Source organism: Canis lupus, chromosome 11, assembly GCF_048164855.1.
Source record: "Canis lupus baileyi chromosome 11, mCanLup2.hap1, whole genome shotgun sequence".
NCBI classification, from domain to species: domain Eukaryota; kingdom Metazoa; phylum Chordata; class Mammalia; order Carnivora; family Canidae; genus Canis; species Canis lupus.
The window spans coordinates 45,362,369-45,378,569 of NC_132848.1; the positions used below are offsets into that span (position 1 = coordinate 45,362,369).

The following is a 16,201-nucleotide window of genomic DNA, read 5'->3' on the forward strand; positions in this document are numbered from 1 at the left end:
CATACAGTGAGCACTCAATAATGGTGGCTGTTCTTCTTATTAAGAAGTAGATTTGTCTGTAGTTGCTTGGCCATTTGCTCTGCTTCTTAGAGGCAGAGCAAGAACGCTGATAAAAATAACGATTGCTGCTGCTAGATAGTAGCTGCTCCATAACTCATCAATTGCTTGCTTTCCTGAGGTTATTTCACAGTCTTCAATAGCTACCACTGGCCACTTGATGAAAGAAAATTGCCAATTTCCCACCTCTTCCCATTCTTGCCCCTCCATTGCCCCCATGGCCACGGTGTATTCCTTCCCTTCCCTTTCCTCTCCTTTCAGACCAATGATGATATGATGGCTCTGAATTTGATGAGGATGGCTGGGGAGGTGCTTAGGAGCCCTTGGGCTGAGGCTCTTTCTCCCAAAGCACATTACCACCCTGTACTTGTTAGATCCTCCAACTGACCTTGTTCCAGTCCATCTGGTCAGGTCTGTCTCATTGCTTGATGTGGTCTGACCTGAAGGACAGCAAGACAGCCATGGGACAGAAGGGTTTGGCAGGCCCCTGAAAGGACATTACCGTTTTCTTTTTTCCTCTTTGGCACATCTCTAGGTTATTTTTGAAGGAATATAAACGTCCCCCAGACTGAATCTCAGAGATCAACCAAAACCGAATGTCATCAGCCCATGAACCGGCAGACAGTAGGCCAACCCACAGAGAAAAAAAATGAGACAGTATGCATTTCTATTTATTGCTTAGAGAATTCCCTTTCGCTATTGGCTACTGCATTGGGCCGGGAAAGTGAACTTAGGTTGGGTGTTGAGAATGAAAAAAAATCTTGAAAAATGGTGTTGAAGTTCGTTGCACTCCCTAACTCATATAGACAGATCTAAAGGGAGAGATTGACAAGGAGTAATTCAGATTAAATTCAATAGCCTCATCCAGAGATTTTCTCTTTGTACCATCCCCAATATTTAGAGCACAGGGGCAGATACATACAGAAAGAACTATTTTGTTCAAAACATGTAACCGTTTATGAATATGTAGGTATTATTACTGCTGGGAAGGGAATGTTTATAAGCTGTCTTCCATGAGCGAGGATTCTACTAGGTGCCCAGAGAGAGCAGAAGTGGAGGATGCATTCCTGCCCTCCAGGCACTGACCATATAATTGAGAACCTGGCCACCTCGAGGCGGAGGAGGGTGCGGAGAAAGGGTAAGAGCAGTGCTGCTCCCAGTCACAGCTCCTGAATATGTTCAGTCCTGGCCCAGTGGCTGAATGGGGAGGAAAGTACCACCATGAGATCTAATTACCAGAGGCAGACATGCTCAGGTGTGAGCTGCCTAATTATGAAAGCCCAGGGCACACAAACTCTCATGAGACCAGCCAGTGTTAAAGATACTGAAAAAATAATTTTGGCAGCAAATTTAAACTCAGATGAACTCCACTAGGAGTGGCAAATGTAGGAATGGAGTCTAGGCTTTCTTAAAAACACAGAAAGACCTCGGCAACAACTACAAAAAAAACCCCTTGGATTCATTATTTCAAGCCAAATCATCATGTTAGTTTCACAAGTGTGTGTAGAAAAACAAATGCACATGAATAGGGCCTTTAAAATGTTCATAATTAGGCAAAAGATCACACAGTTGATAGTTTGGTAGATGGCAATAGTAAAAACAATTGCTCTTTGTGGTATGTGTTGGTTAAAAAGAAAAGTTGTATTTTCTAGTATCCTGCATCATGAAACTTTTTTTGAATGCAGCTATTTTTTTTCAACCATGTTTAGTTTCTCTGAAAATAAAAATCTCAAGTGTGGTGAAGCTATTTTGCATCTTTTTCAATATAACATTCTCCCCATGTGATTGTACAGAATTCATTTTGCATGGCCCCAGACCAAATCCCTCCAATTCCTGTCCTCATCTACAGCAGAGCCATGTGTTTTGCACATGACGCCAAGCCTGGTAGTAACACAGTGTTGCTGTCAGAAGATGCTTGCTGAGGGGACAGGAATGTGCATTGCACACCATGTCATCCCACCTGCCCTTCCTGTTTGGGGCTAAGGCCACAGATTCTTTCAAAGCCAAATTGATATTCTTTTGAAATAAGCATCTGGCTTCTTGGCAGCTCCACAGAAGTTATCTTGGTCATTTGAGAGTTTCTTCTGCATTTATCACATATTTTAGATATTGAAAGGATTCCTGGCATTTTATAATGTCCCAATTTCTGGGCATGAGAAACGTGAAAAAGCTGAAGTCTGTTTGCACTTGCAAAGGCTCTTTGAAATTTGTAGGGCTAAAAAAAAAAAATCCTCCCTACTTAAAAAAATTTTTTCTTCCAAGTTATATCTTACCTAGATTCATGGATAGTTTTTCTACTGCCTGATTTTAATATCCACAAATCTGGTATTTATGCTGGAGTGGAACATCAGTAGGGATTATAGAGAAGTGGTCCTTAAAAATATTCACTGAGAAAACGAAAATAACATTTTAAGTTTTTCTTAGTTTGAATATTTTACAGTTCCGTGATATTTATTGAACAGCTATGATATTCCAGGCAGTATGTACCATAGCAGACACTATGTGTATCAGTCAGCTTGGACTACTGTAACAAATATTCCATAGATGGGGGGATTCCAATAACAGACATTTACATCTCACAGTTGGAGGTTGGAGTCCAAGATCAGGTTATCAGCAGGCTTCGTGTCTGATGAGGTCCCTCGTCTTGGCTTACAGAAGGCTGCCTTCTGGCTGTCCTTACATGGAGAGCTGGGAAGAAAGGGGAGGAGGAGAGGGAGATATGTTTGTTCTCTCTTTTGTTTTTTATAAGGACACTGTTCCCATCAGAGGGGCTTTACTCTCTTGACCTCTTTAAATCTAATTACTTCCAAAAGGCCCCACCTACAAATACCATCACATTGGAGGTTAGGTCTTCAACATATGAATTTGGGGAAGATATATTCAGTCCATAAAATCATATTAGAAATTTCATCAGGTTCTTCATTATCAAATTTCAGAAAGCCTTCCCAGTCTAGGTCACTCACATTTCCATGTGACCCTTCTTTCTTTCTTTCTTTTTTAAAAGATCTTATTTATTTATTTGAGAGAGAGCAAGAGAGCACAAGCAGGGAGAGGGGCAGGGGAGATGCAGACTCCCCATTGAGGAGGGAGCCCAACATGGGGTGGGGGGTGGGACTCGATCCCAGGACTCCAGGATCATGACCTGAGCCAAAGGCAGACAATTAACCAACTGAGCCCCGTGACCCTTCTTTATTTTATTAAACAATTTATTCATGTTGTATAATAGTGTTAAATTTATTTGTGTTGGATACCTTCAGTTAAACTTGATTACTTAATCATAATTTAGTGTCCAACTGCTAAATATTTTTCTGTTTCCATTTATTTCTCAGTCATTAGATAGTTTCAGGCATGTGGATTGCCACATCCATAACTTGTTTGTCCGGCTTCTAGCCCAGCATTCAATTATGTAACAAACATGTAATGTGGACCTATTGTGTGCCAGGCACAGCTTCCAGACACTGCACTAAAAAGAACCAGCTTACCTACTGGAACTCACATTTTAGTGGGCCAAAAAATAGCTTTCAGAACAAAATATATTTGTGCTATAGAGAAAAAAAATGGGCGACATGGTAGAGGTGCTTGCAGGTGGAGGACATCAGTAATTAAGATAGCCAGGGAAACCCTACTGGTGAGATGACATTTGACCTGAGATCTGAGAAGTTTACCACACAGAGGTCTTGGGGAAAAGCTTTTCAAACAAAGGAAACTACAGGGTCAGGGTGGGTTGGGGTGGCCAGGGATGGCTTTTCTCCTAGCTCACTCTGGGACAAAGAACAAAGAAAAAAGGCCAGTGTGCCAGGGGTAGGATGAGTGATGGTGGGACAGGGCCAGGGGGTTTGCGAGGTTGTGGAATGGGGTGGGGGTGGCATGAGGTGGGCTCAGAGTGAGCACTGGCTGGAGGTTTGGAGGCGATAGTGAGGAGTTGGACATTTATTCCAAATGCAGAGGGAAGCTGTAATAAGCAGGTTGAAAGCAGGAGAAAAATAGGATTTTATTAATGCTGTAGGTTTTATTCAAGAAATACCATGATGTTAGTAGTATTGATAGTGGGTATATAATTACATGTAATAATAGCATGTGTACTTGCTATGATGTGAACACTCCCTAAGTATGTTTGGTTGAAAACAGAAAGAAATGAGTAAGTAAATTATATCTTTCTGTCTTTCTAACAGTTTAATATTCATCATTTGGAGAAGATATATACATTTTTATCCATGTGTAGGCATAAATTGTTCATTTGAGTAGGGCATGCCAATTTTAGCTAGGGTCTCCTCTTAATTTTGATTGTATATCCCTTGTGGCTACGTGTCAAAATATGACATATCAGCATAAGCCAACCTGGATTTAATGAATAGGAAACCATGGAATTTATATGATTTGGGGGCACATGGGTGCTTTTCTAATGCCAATTCCAAGGATAAGTGGCATGGAGGTTATTTGATTAATTGGACAAGCATAAACTCTAGGTTCTGCTGCCTGCCTGTCATCTGAACAAAAAACATTGAAGATTAGTTGACTTAGCACTCCAGAATTAAAATCATGATACTTCCTTTACTGTTAACAGAATATTTTGCTTAGCTTTACACTGTCTTTTGGATAAGCACTGACAGTACTCCGAATATATAATTTTTACTTACAAGTGAGGTATTTTCCAAGGTATATTTCAAAAATACTCTGCTCCCTGAAATTCAAGGGTAGACAAAGACCTATCTTTGAGATGAGGCCTGGTTCATAGTTTCTCGTTGAACCTGTGTGCTGCTTTTGTGGAACTAGAGAATGCCATGTGCTCAGGAGGCACTTCCTTAACAATTCCTTGCTGACATCTTGCTGGTAGAGCCATCAATCACAAACACTTTTTTTTTTTTTTAAGATTTTATTTATTTATTCCTGAGAGACACAGAGAAGGAGAGAGGCAGAGACATAGGCAGAGGGAGATGCAGGCCTCCTGTGGGCAGCCTCATGCAGACTCTATCCCAGGACCCTGGGATCACGACCTGAGCTGAAGTCAGATCCTCAACCACTGAGCCACCCAGGCATCCCACACACACTTTTATCCTCAAGAAATTGTGCATTTGCACATAGGTTTAGCTCAGTGTTGGCCTTATTTTGGAAGACCCAGAGACCTCGATTGGCTTAACTTTCAAGGTGATGACGAGGGAGGCCAGACTCTGATGAGACCCTGACCGAGCTGATGTGATCCTGAGTGCTATTCTAACCTAGGATGACATGGCCCTTGGCCTGAAGAGCTGGTGTTGAGTCTGGCCATTCCTCACCCCCAGGGATTAAAAGAAATAAGGACTCTGAGACTTACCCATTTGGTAATCCAGACCCTTTAACCATCATTAGAAAGATCCACCATTAAGACACTACTCACACATTCAGATTTAATTCATATGTTTTTAAATTCATATGTTTTTAAAAGAAAGTTGTTGACTTTCTTTTAAATAAACTATACCCCCAGCATGGGGCTCGAACTCTCGCAACCCCAAGATTGAGATTTGTATGATATAGCAACTGAGCTAGCCAGGTGCACCCATGAAAGTTGGTGCCTTTTTAAGAGGCTCAAAAATAAAATTTGGTAATTGTTGAGACAAATATTCATAGCCCTTGACAGGACCTATCCTACAGATTTTAATGTTTTGTTATTAATACCAGTTTTTCTTTCCTTGCTTGACTATATTCTGCACTTTTATTTGAATAATGTTTTAAAGTGCAGGAGCAATTTCTAATTTTGTCTTTTCAAAAATACACAAAGCATATAGAGTATCAGCATTATTATGCCCACTTTATAGATAAAAGACACTGATAGTGTTTTCTGAGGGAGCTATCCATCCAGCAAGTTGTAGAACTGTGTGCCATCCCAGATGTGCAGCCATCAAGCATTGTGCTTTCACCACCATTCCACGCTGAATTTCAGTTTGCAGGAAGAAATTACTAAATGCCAAAGTCAACAAAGTTTAACTCTTTCCGGTTTAAATAAGCATAGGATAGTAAATGTTAATCTATAGCGTTTTAAGATTTCTTTTGCATTGCTTTTTTAGGTACGAAGTTCATAGTGATCAAGAGGATACAGCCCTCTTCAGGATTACAGCTATTTGTGTTGAGATTGAAGTTTATCTTTTTTTTAGAATTCATAGACTAGATTTGGTCCAATTTGGTTCTTGCTATAATCTGTTGAATTGAGGACACATAGAAAGATGGTTGTATAGCATTGGATGGTAGTAGAGGGAAGGGGTGGAGAGAAATTGAATGCTTTTTTCTTATACATCTTCATTTTTTATGTCTTACTGAGAACTCTCCACTTTTCTGTTTACTTTACAAATCCTACTAAAGTGTATGTGGTGGGGTTGACACAGTTAAGAAACTTGCCACAGTATTAAAAGACTACAGTTGGAACACAGGCCTGATTCTATCATAAAGCACATTCCCCAACTAATTGAGGTTTTCACCCTTCTTGTCCTCCTTCAAGGGTTTATCTTATCTAGGTGAGGTTCTCTCCTTTCAGGGGGAGTTTGTCCCATCATCGCTCAGGGTGACTTCCCAGCTGGCCCAGCAAAATGACACTTCTCAAGCCCTGAAACTGTTTTCTAACACTGCTCTTGCTTGTGATTGTCCATGAGAAAATCATTTGAAGAAAAGGCAGGCCTTGTAAGTATCAGGTGAATGAAGCAGGTGCTTCAGCACCCGAGCCCTGCAGTGCTCTTGCCAGGCAGGTGTGTCAGACCTGGAGATACACCGATTTTAAGCACTGCCTCAATATCCTGCTCTCCTCAGGGGTTCATGGTGGTCTTCTGGTGTAACTGATAAATGTAAAACTAGGACATTTTCTCCTACTGCTAGTGACTACAAAAGGGGTCTGGTTATATATTGGTTTCCTTTACTGGCGAGAGGGAAGTCTCCAGGAGCATTTGACCTTTTGCAACTCAGTGATGTACATTGGCCATATTAGTAAAATGGTTGCATCTCAGCTAAATTGAACTCTTTTCTCAGAGCAAAGGAATGCTGTGATCATTGGGGTGGAGCTCTTTGTGTTGAGTACTGTATCAGGGATTCAGGGACTCCAAGTAATTTGTCACATTATTTTTCGTTAAGGAGATTATAGTCAAATGGGGGAGGTTGCAAGCAACAATAGCGGAGTGCTTAATAATATTGCGCACCCAGGGTCCGAGTGACAACAGCTTTAGAGAGGTCTGGTAGAGAATATAAAGGCAGAGGAGCACGTGGGGGAAGGTCAGGGGAATGTGGTTAGGGAGGGGAAGCACTCTGTGAAGGAAATGACAAGAATTGTGAGGAAGGTGGAATGTGATGAGTCATGCTGTAGATGGAATCCCACTTTGAAAGCATGGCAGATATAGTAAGTGGGTTTGAAATGGGAGGTAGCATTGAGGCAGGTGTTTGCTAGGCTGGAGTATTAGAAATCTCTGTATTTGAGATTTCTGTGAAATAGAACAGTTGAGATGAAAACTTAATTTAACAAGCATTTATTCAGTGCCCCTTTGAGCTAGGTAATGAGCTAGGTTCTGGGGAGAACAGAGATGAGTATGTGCCCCAGAAGTCACAGTCTCCCAGGGAAGAGAGAAAATGGAAACTAATCTGTGCTGGATGTGAGCCCAAGGCACCTGGATCAAGGAAGATGCAGCAGTTGGTTATGTTATGGACTGCTTCCTAGAGCAGAGGGACCTTCCAGCAGAGCTGACAGTGAATGAGAGGTGGGGAGAGAAAGAAGAGGAATTTCAAGTTAAGTAAGAAGGTTAGCAAAGATGTGTATGTGAAAAGGACTTCGATGTGTTGGGGAGAGGTCCTGTGTGTCTCCTATATGGGCGTGTGCAGGAAGGTAAGTTATGTAGAGCTAGGGAGGGAGGCAGGTAGGTCAGCACTGGTGGGGAGAGTCTTTTATGTCATGCTGAGGCTTCTGGACATGCTCAGGTCTGATAGAAAATATTTGAAGGCGTGTGAATTTAATAGGATAGCCCCTGGTTACTAGGAAACCACTGTAGATTTTTGAGCAGGAAAGTGACATAATGAAGGTGGTATTTTATTTAACTAAAATGTGAACATTGTTATAATAGTTTTCTCTTATAAAAGTAAGAGATTAATTTCAGGAAAATTCAAAATGAAAAACTAAAAGAAGAAAATAGATATGTTGCATAATCCCGTGACCCATTTATAAAAATTAAGCCATTTGAATGCTTTGTTATATTGTGGTCTTTTCTATGCATAGATGTGGCACTGGTAAAATCATGGGAAGATTTTGGATGGGTACCCAGCCTCCTTTTCCCCCCAACCGCAAGCCGCGTGATGTCTTTTACTTGCTCTCTCCAAGGTTTATAAAATACATGAGAAACAACATCAAAGCTCTCTTTGTATTATTAATCTACAAAATGGTTGAGTTTGTTTACTTTTTTCTGTGTCTTTCTGTAAGACACTCTTTGCTTTTTGCAGCTCCTCTCTCTTTGATATGTACATACTTTTACATTGTTTGGAGGGGGTTATTGATATGAGGAAAACTTAATTTGACTGATGCTGGAAGGCTGGAATCCTGGGAGGAATGAAATAAGGGGCCACATGGTCTCTGCTGAAATCTTTGAGAGTAAGACCACATGACACACTTAGTATGGTGGGAAAGCACCACAGGCATAGGCATACTCGCTCAGCTGAGATGTCCATGGGTGCCTCTGGTTGTGTCCTATGTCCTCTGGAGGACCATACGGGGGACTGGTGATCCTTCTCTTCTTCTGTAGAATTACTCCTATATTGTATTTGCAAACACCCTCCCCGTTCTCTTTCTCTCTGTGTCTTCCCTTAATGACTTGAGGATTTTTTTTTGGGCTGAGAAGAAATGTAGCCTAGAGTTTGATCGTTTGAAATACTGACTTTGAAAGTATTTCTTCTACTCAAACCATTTCATTGTCTACAGAGACCCAAATCAAACAATTACAAAACAAAGCAAAAAACCAAAGACACTCCAAGTTGAAGTTGTGGGTGCTATTCTTGACTTTTATATTCATAAAATGTGTGTATTCATATTTGCACCTTTCCCCCATTTGGATCATAGCCAATATAGTTTTGAATGTTCCATTTTCATTAATATTGTGGCTATTTATCATTACATATCATTACATTTTCCTTGAAAACAGATTCCTAATACTCAATAATATGGATTTACCGTACTTGCTTAACCATCCTCCTATTGGACATTGAGGTTTTTTCTCTTAATACTTTAGCTGTTACATGAACACATACAATGATAAACATCCTTGTATAGAAGTCATTGCCCGTATTTCCAATAATTCCTGATTGGAGGATGTGAGCTTTTATATAGTTTTTGATATATTGCCAAATTTCCCTTTAGAAAGATTTGACCTGTTTTGGTACCAGCAGGAGCATATGAGACCTCCTGCTGCCCTGTACAGTTGTCTGTATTGAGGATTATACTCTTAGTTCTATGCCTGTTTGGTAGGGAAAAATGGTATTTCTTTATTATTTATTTTTTCTTTTTTAAAGATTATGGTTGTTTGCTATTTTTTTTTTTTTACATTTTTGGTTATTTTTTGTTTCTTCTTCTCTTTTATTTTTTTTTTGTCAGTGTTCATGACCTCACTCACTTTTATCTGATTTTTTAAAACCATTTCCTATATTTATAAGAAATCTTTATATATAGAATAAAACTATTACCCCTTTTCTTATATGTTTTACATCCTTTCTCAGTTTATCCTTAATCTTTTGAAGATAAATTTGTGGGAATTTAATGATGTGTAGAAGTGTAAAATTTCCACATGATCAAATCTGTCCATTTTTTTTTGCATTCTCTTTCATTGCTTTAATGACTAGGAATGCCAGCCTCTTCTGAGATCACATAAATATTTACCTATATTTTCTTTTGGTTGTATTATTGTTGCATCATTTTGTTTTTGTTTTTTAAAGATTTTATTAGAGAGAGAAAGAGAGAACTGGAGAAGGAACAGAGGGAGAAGGACAAGCAGACTCTGTGCTGAGCATGGAGTCTGACATGGGACTTGATCTCATGACCCTGAGACCATGACCATGAATTCAAGAACCAGACACCTAACCAACTGAGCCATCCAGGCGCCCGAATTGTTGTTTCATTTTAAAACAGTTTATTCTTCAAACTGTTAGGATTTATTTTTGAATATGGTATGAGTAGGGTAAAACAGTGTCTTTCCCAAATAGTGTACTTAATATCTTAAAACCCAAAAGTGGATCTGTAATAATACGTTAGATTTTAAAAAAAACTGGTAAGAGGGGATCCCTGGTTGGCTTAGCGGTTTAGCACCTGCCTTTGTCCCAGGGTGCGATCCTGGAGTCCCGGGATCGAGTCCCATGTCGGGCTCCTGGCATGGAGCCTGCTTCTCCCTCCTCCTGTGTCTCTGCCTCTCTCTCTCTCTCTCTCTCTCTCTCTCTCATAAATAAATAAATAAATAAATAAATAAATAAATAAATAAATCTTAAAAAAACAAAACACACAAAAGAACAAAAAAACCTGGTAAGATAATAATGGCTTAGAGCAACATGTGGAGGCAACCCTGGAGTTATTAAATAGAAAGAATTGAATGTAGCAGCAGGTGGGTGGCAGACACTTCAAACCTAAGGCATTGTGAAGATGGTGGCACCATCTATCTTAATGGGGAATTCATGGTGGGGGAGATCATTGGCAGGAAAAAAATTGATACATTTTCTTCAGCACTTTATTTTTCAGAGCCCTGGCACACATATTCAGTTTTGATTAGAACCATATCATTGATCTCTTTCAGTGGATGGAACATCTTTGTGAGCCAAAATATAGGTAAAGTGGTTCAAGGGATAGAAGAAATAAGGACTTTTGAAAACTATGTTCCTTGAAGATCCCTCATTGCTACCACTACCCCCATTCCAGGAATGCTTCTTTACTCAAAAGTTACCTCTGTAACATACTTTATGGGGAACAGATAACTTTCATATCTATTCGTTCAGTTGGTTCTCACAACAACCCAGTGTAGAAGACATGCATGCATTATTATTATGTCCTTGTTTTTAAAGATTTGGAAATTTATACCAAAAGACATTTGGTGCCTAAGGTCACACAAAGAATATATGTTTTCCTGTTCTCTCATTGGAAAAATACTCATCAAGGGCCCATGGTTTGCGGAGCATTGTTAGGTACTGAGGATGAATAAAAAGGAAGGTTCTTGTTCTGAATCAAAATAAGGAAGAAGCAGTCTCTTTTCCTTGCTCAGACTTCACTTTTTAAAGCCAGGATTTGATGTTTGGCTCTACCCAATCATTAAAATAAAATAAAACTCACATGAGGCAATTAATGTGGGTGACATTGAATACTTCATACATGGTGAACTTGAGTGGTCTTAAAGGAATGGAGGGACTTGAGTGGTAATTATTAGATCAATGTATTATGTTGCTTTCTACCTCGGTATCCAATGTATACCTTTTTAAAACTCTTTTTATTGGTACTAGAGCAAAAGCTGTATAATTTCTTCATTCTTTATTATGTAAAGTGTAACTTAGACTCGCTCAGGCTCTTCGTTTAAAGAGAAATGTTTTCTTTGTTGATATTCTGATATAAATGTCCCACTATCATTCCTCTAGAAAGTTTAGTATTTGCAGATAAAAAAAAAAAAAGAAAAAATTGGATTTCTGTGGACTTTCATTGTAAGAGAAAAAGTTAGTTATTCCAATGATTTAATTTTTTTGAATTCTTTTTTTTAAAAGATTTTATTTATTTATTCATGAGAGACACAGAGAGAGAGGCAGAGACATAGGCAGAGGGAGAAGCAGGCTTCCTGTGGGGAGCCTATTGTGGGACTTGATCCTAGGACTCCGGGATCATGTCCTGAGCTAAAGACAGACGCTCAACCACTGAGCTACCCAGGTGCCCCTAATTTTTTGAATTCTGAATTGAAAAGAGATTGCTATATTTGAAACCTAAAGATGGGAATGAGTTTGTGCAACTTATTTTTGTCAAGTTTAGTTTTTACTTCCGTATTTAATTCTTTTTTTATATGTCTATATAAGTTATTAATTCTGTTGTTACATATGTATATTTTGTATGTAATACCACTTTATGTTTCCATTTCATCTTAGATTATTATTCATTGTTCTTTTATGTGCTCCAATAAAGTCATTGTTTCTATATGTGTTTTCTGATTGACAAGTTGAATAAAGAAATTGATTTTCTTTGGAGTAAAACTAAGTATTGAGTCACACAGGAAAGCCTTTGGAAAACAAATAGAGCAATCCTTTTGTCAATGCTAATATTTCAGTTTTTCAAGCTACTTGCATGACTGGAGTGATAACCGATCTTAGAACAAGCATTTGATATTGATTTGCCAGTCTAAAGTAACAAGTTACCGCTTCACTTCTTATCAAGAATTAAATCAAAATAATTCTAGGCCTATATAATATGTATCTTGAGAGTTCTCTTGCATGATTTATGTGTTGCAGTGTAGCAGGGATAAATGTTGAAGAATCATATGACTTTAGATAAAGGTTGTATATTATTACATAATTTTATTATATAATAAATCTTAATTTGACATACACAAAAAGCTGTTGCAGGGGTTTTTATTTTTATTTATTTGTTTGCTTATTTATTTATTTTTAAAAGATTTTATTTACTTATTCATGAGAGACACAGAGAGAGAGAGGCAGAGACACAGGTAGAGGGAGAGGCAGGTTCCATGCATTCCCCCGATGTGGGACTCGATCCTGGGACTCCAGGATCATGCCTTGGGCCGAAGGCAGGTACCAAACCACTGAGGCCCCCCCCCCCCCCCGCCGGGATCCCCAGTTGCAGGGATTTTTAAAAAGTTGAGGGGCATATCGTATTATAAGAATTTGCATCTTTTTAAATTAATCCTGATGAATTTTTAGCCCATAAGGCTTTTTAATTGTCCAATAAAAATCCCAAATGGGAAACACTGATTTGCTTACAAAACATAGATTTTTTTTGCAAATCTGAATTATCATTCAAAGCTGATATTAGAAATAAAAATTCTATGTTGTTTCCTCTTTTTCAGAATTAAAATATGAGGTTATAATTAGGTACTCTGTGTTTCATATAAAAGTCAGATAGTATTTTTTTGCATATTTTAAATTTATTTCCAGAATTTACCATCTGGTAAATGGTTTGAGTTAATTTCAGAGAGTTGCAAATAACTCAGATGTTTCATACAGAATTAACAATTCATGCATCCCATATATGTGTGTATGAGTCTATATGCGATAAGCTTGTTGTAGCTCAGATATTTAAAATAAATCCAGAATTAATATTGGATCTTTTTCTTACAAGCCCTCTTCCTTCTCGAAGGCCATAGAATTGTTTTTGATAATGTAGGTCTGTTTCTTGCTTATGCTACATGTTCATAATGTGTCAATGGGAGTAGGGGTTTTTTGTGACAGCAACCCTACTTAGGCACCCAAGTGCAGGAAAACTATATCTTTATGCTTCTATATTTGGCAAGGGAGGAGATGTGGATGTGACATATGAGAGGATGTGTGTACCTGTTCCTACACAAGCTCCTAGCAATTGTGTGTGGAATTGGCAAGCTGATTCCAGAATATGTATGACAGATACAAAGGGGTCACTATACCAAGACAGTCTGGAAGAAGAATAAGGTTGTAGGGCTTACTCTACTGGATATCAAGACTTTATTACAAAGCTGTAGTAATTAAGACATATAGTGTTGGCACAGGGATAAGCAAATAGACAAATGGAATTGAAAAAGGAGTCCAGCAACAGAACCACACCTATATGAAGACCTGATTTATGGTGAAAGTTGGCACTGTATAGCAATGTGAAAATAATGGTCTTTCCAACTAATAGAGCTGGGTCATTTGGCTTGCCGTGTGGAAAAAAATGAAACCGATCATCATATTACATCAAAATCAATTTCAGGTGGTTCCTTCCCCCCCCCCCCCCCAACTGACGTTGGTTTCATGCATAGTATGTGGTAGTGGTCAAGTGTAATTCATTGAGTTTGATTAGATCATGGATAGAACATATCCATTAACAAGTTTAATAGAATATTGCCAGCATCTCAGAAATCTCTCCTGGGCATCCTTCCAATCACTGTTTCTTTCCCTTTTTTTTTTTCCAGAGATAACCATTATCTTGAATTCTGATGCTAAAGTTAATGCTTACTTATTTTTGTACATCATACAAATGGAATTATATAGTAGATACCCTTCTCTGTTTTGCTTCTTTTGCTCAGTATTGTGTTTGTGAGATTAATTTATGTTGCTGGTTATAGTTGTAGTTCTTAAGAAGTGTGGAGTTATGCTTCTCCTCCCTAAATGGAGGTGGAGTATCTATATAAATTGTTTGGATTTGTTTACTTAGTATGGACTCATGGATATTTCTTTGATACCTTGGATTATATTCCAGTACTATTTTAGTCATTTTCTTGTTCAGGTTGCTCCAGCTTTGGCCAGCAGAAACTCTTTCAGTTGCCTTTTATATCTCCTTGGTATAGGCTCATCATTGGTGGTGGTGGTATTGCTTTTTGGTGCTACAAGTTGGTCAGATCTATCTTGTACATTTTCTGTGGCAGTCTAAAAGTAAGCCATTTCTTCAAGAAGCCCTGGTTCCTTTCATTGGAGAATGCTGTTGGAAACCAAGATCTGAGTGCTAGCCATGTTCATTGTCACTGAGGTGTTGATGTTTCTAGGCCCACTTAGCTGACAGAGCAAGGACATATATGTGTATATACTAACCTGTGCATATATACATATATATATATACATATATACTATAAATATTTACATATGTATCCATCTGCATATATATTAAGCTGAACATAAGTTCAGGCTGATGTCTAGAGCTCTAACTCATTATTACATGGATTGCATAGATCCTGCCAGGTTCCCCTCACCGTCTTATGTGAAGAAGATTCCAAAGGTTTTTGGCCAATTAGAAGAATGGATTTGCTATTTATTGAGAGGAAAAGACTGCATGGGAGCAAAATTGGGGTGAACATCTGGAATACTGTTATCCTATTGTTGAATGACGTGAATTAAATAGATAATATTTTATTTTAAATGTTAATAAAATATGTATAACATTTATAATTGTGAAGTAATCCTTTTAACTCAGATTGTCACTTTCTTTCTTAAATTAAGTAAAATACATGCAACTTGGAATTTGCCATTTTAACCATTTTTAAGCATACAGTTCAGTAGTGTTAAATGCAGTAAATCTCCAGAACTGTTTTCATCTCACAAAACCAAAACTCTTTATGATCAGCTCATTTACTTAGCATTATATCCTTAAGGTCCATCCATGTTGTATGTATTAGGTTGCTAGGATTATTTAACAAAATGCCACAGATGGGGTGGCTTAAACAGCAGAGATTTCTTTCTTCACCGTCCTGACAGCTGGAATTCCCAGATCAAAGTGTTAGAAGGTTTGGTTTGTTATGAAGCCTCTCTCCTTAGCTTGCAGATGGCTTCTGTCATCCCTCCTCTTCACATGGTCTTTTCTCTCTGCATAGACATCTCTGGTGTCCCCCTGGTGAGGCCAAATTTCCTTTTCTCAGAAGGACACCAGTTGGATTGAATTAGGACCCACCCTCATGACTCATTTTAACTGAATCACCTCTTCCAAGGCCCTGCTTCCACATACAGTCACATTCTAGATACTGGGGGTTAGAGCTTCGATATTTGACTTTAGGAGGGACACAGTTTAGCTGATAACATTGTAGTATATGTCATGTGTCAGAATCTCCTTCCTTTTCAGGCTGAATACATTCCATCATGTGTGAAGAGCACATTTTATTTATCCATTCATTGGTTGGTTGGGTTGCTTCCACCTTTGGGGTGTTATGAATAATGCTGCTCTGAACATGGATGTACAGATGAACATGGATGTATATATTTGAGACCTTGCTTTCAAGTCTTCTGGGAATATGCCAGAAGTAAGATTGTTAAATCATACAGTAATTCTATTCTTAGCTTTTTGAGGAACTGCCATACTGTTTTCTAATGCACCTGCACCAATTTACATTCCCAGCAACCGTGCACACAGGGTTCCAGTTTCTATACATGCTCGCCAACACTTGGTGTTGTCTGTGTCTTAGAGCAGCGATCCTAATGTATAGGAAGAGTCTGAAGACTCAAACATACCAAATACAAA

The 16,201-nt window shown here is 38.6% G+C and overlaps 1 protein-coding gene across 4 annotated transcripts in view; it reads left to right on the forward strand.

The window, feature by feature from the left end:
- Positions 1–16,201, forward strand: part of AFF3 (ALF transcription elongation factor 3) — a 521,667-nt gene that overhangs the window by 57,459 nt on the left and 448,007 nt on the right. The gene's annotated exons all lie outside the window — the stretch shown is intronic.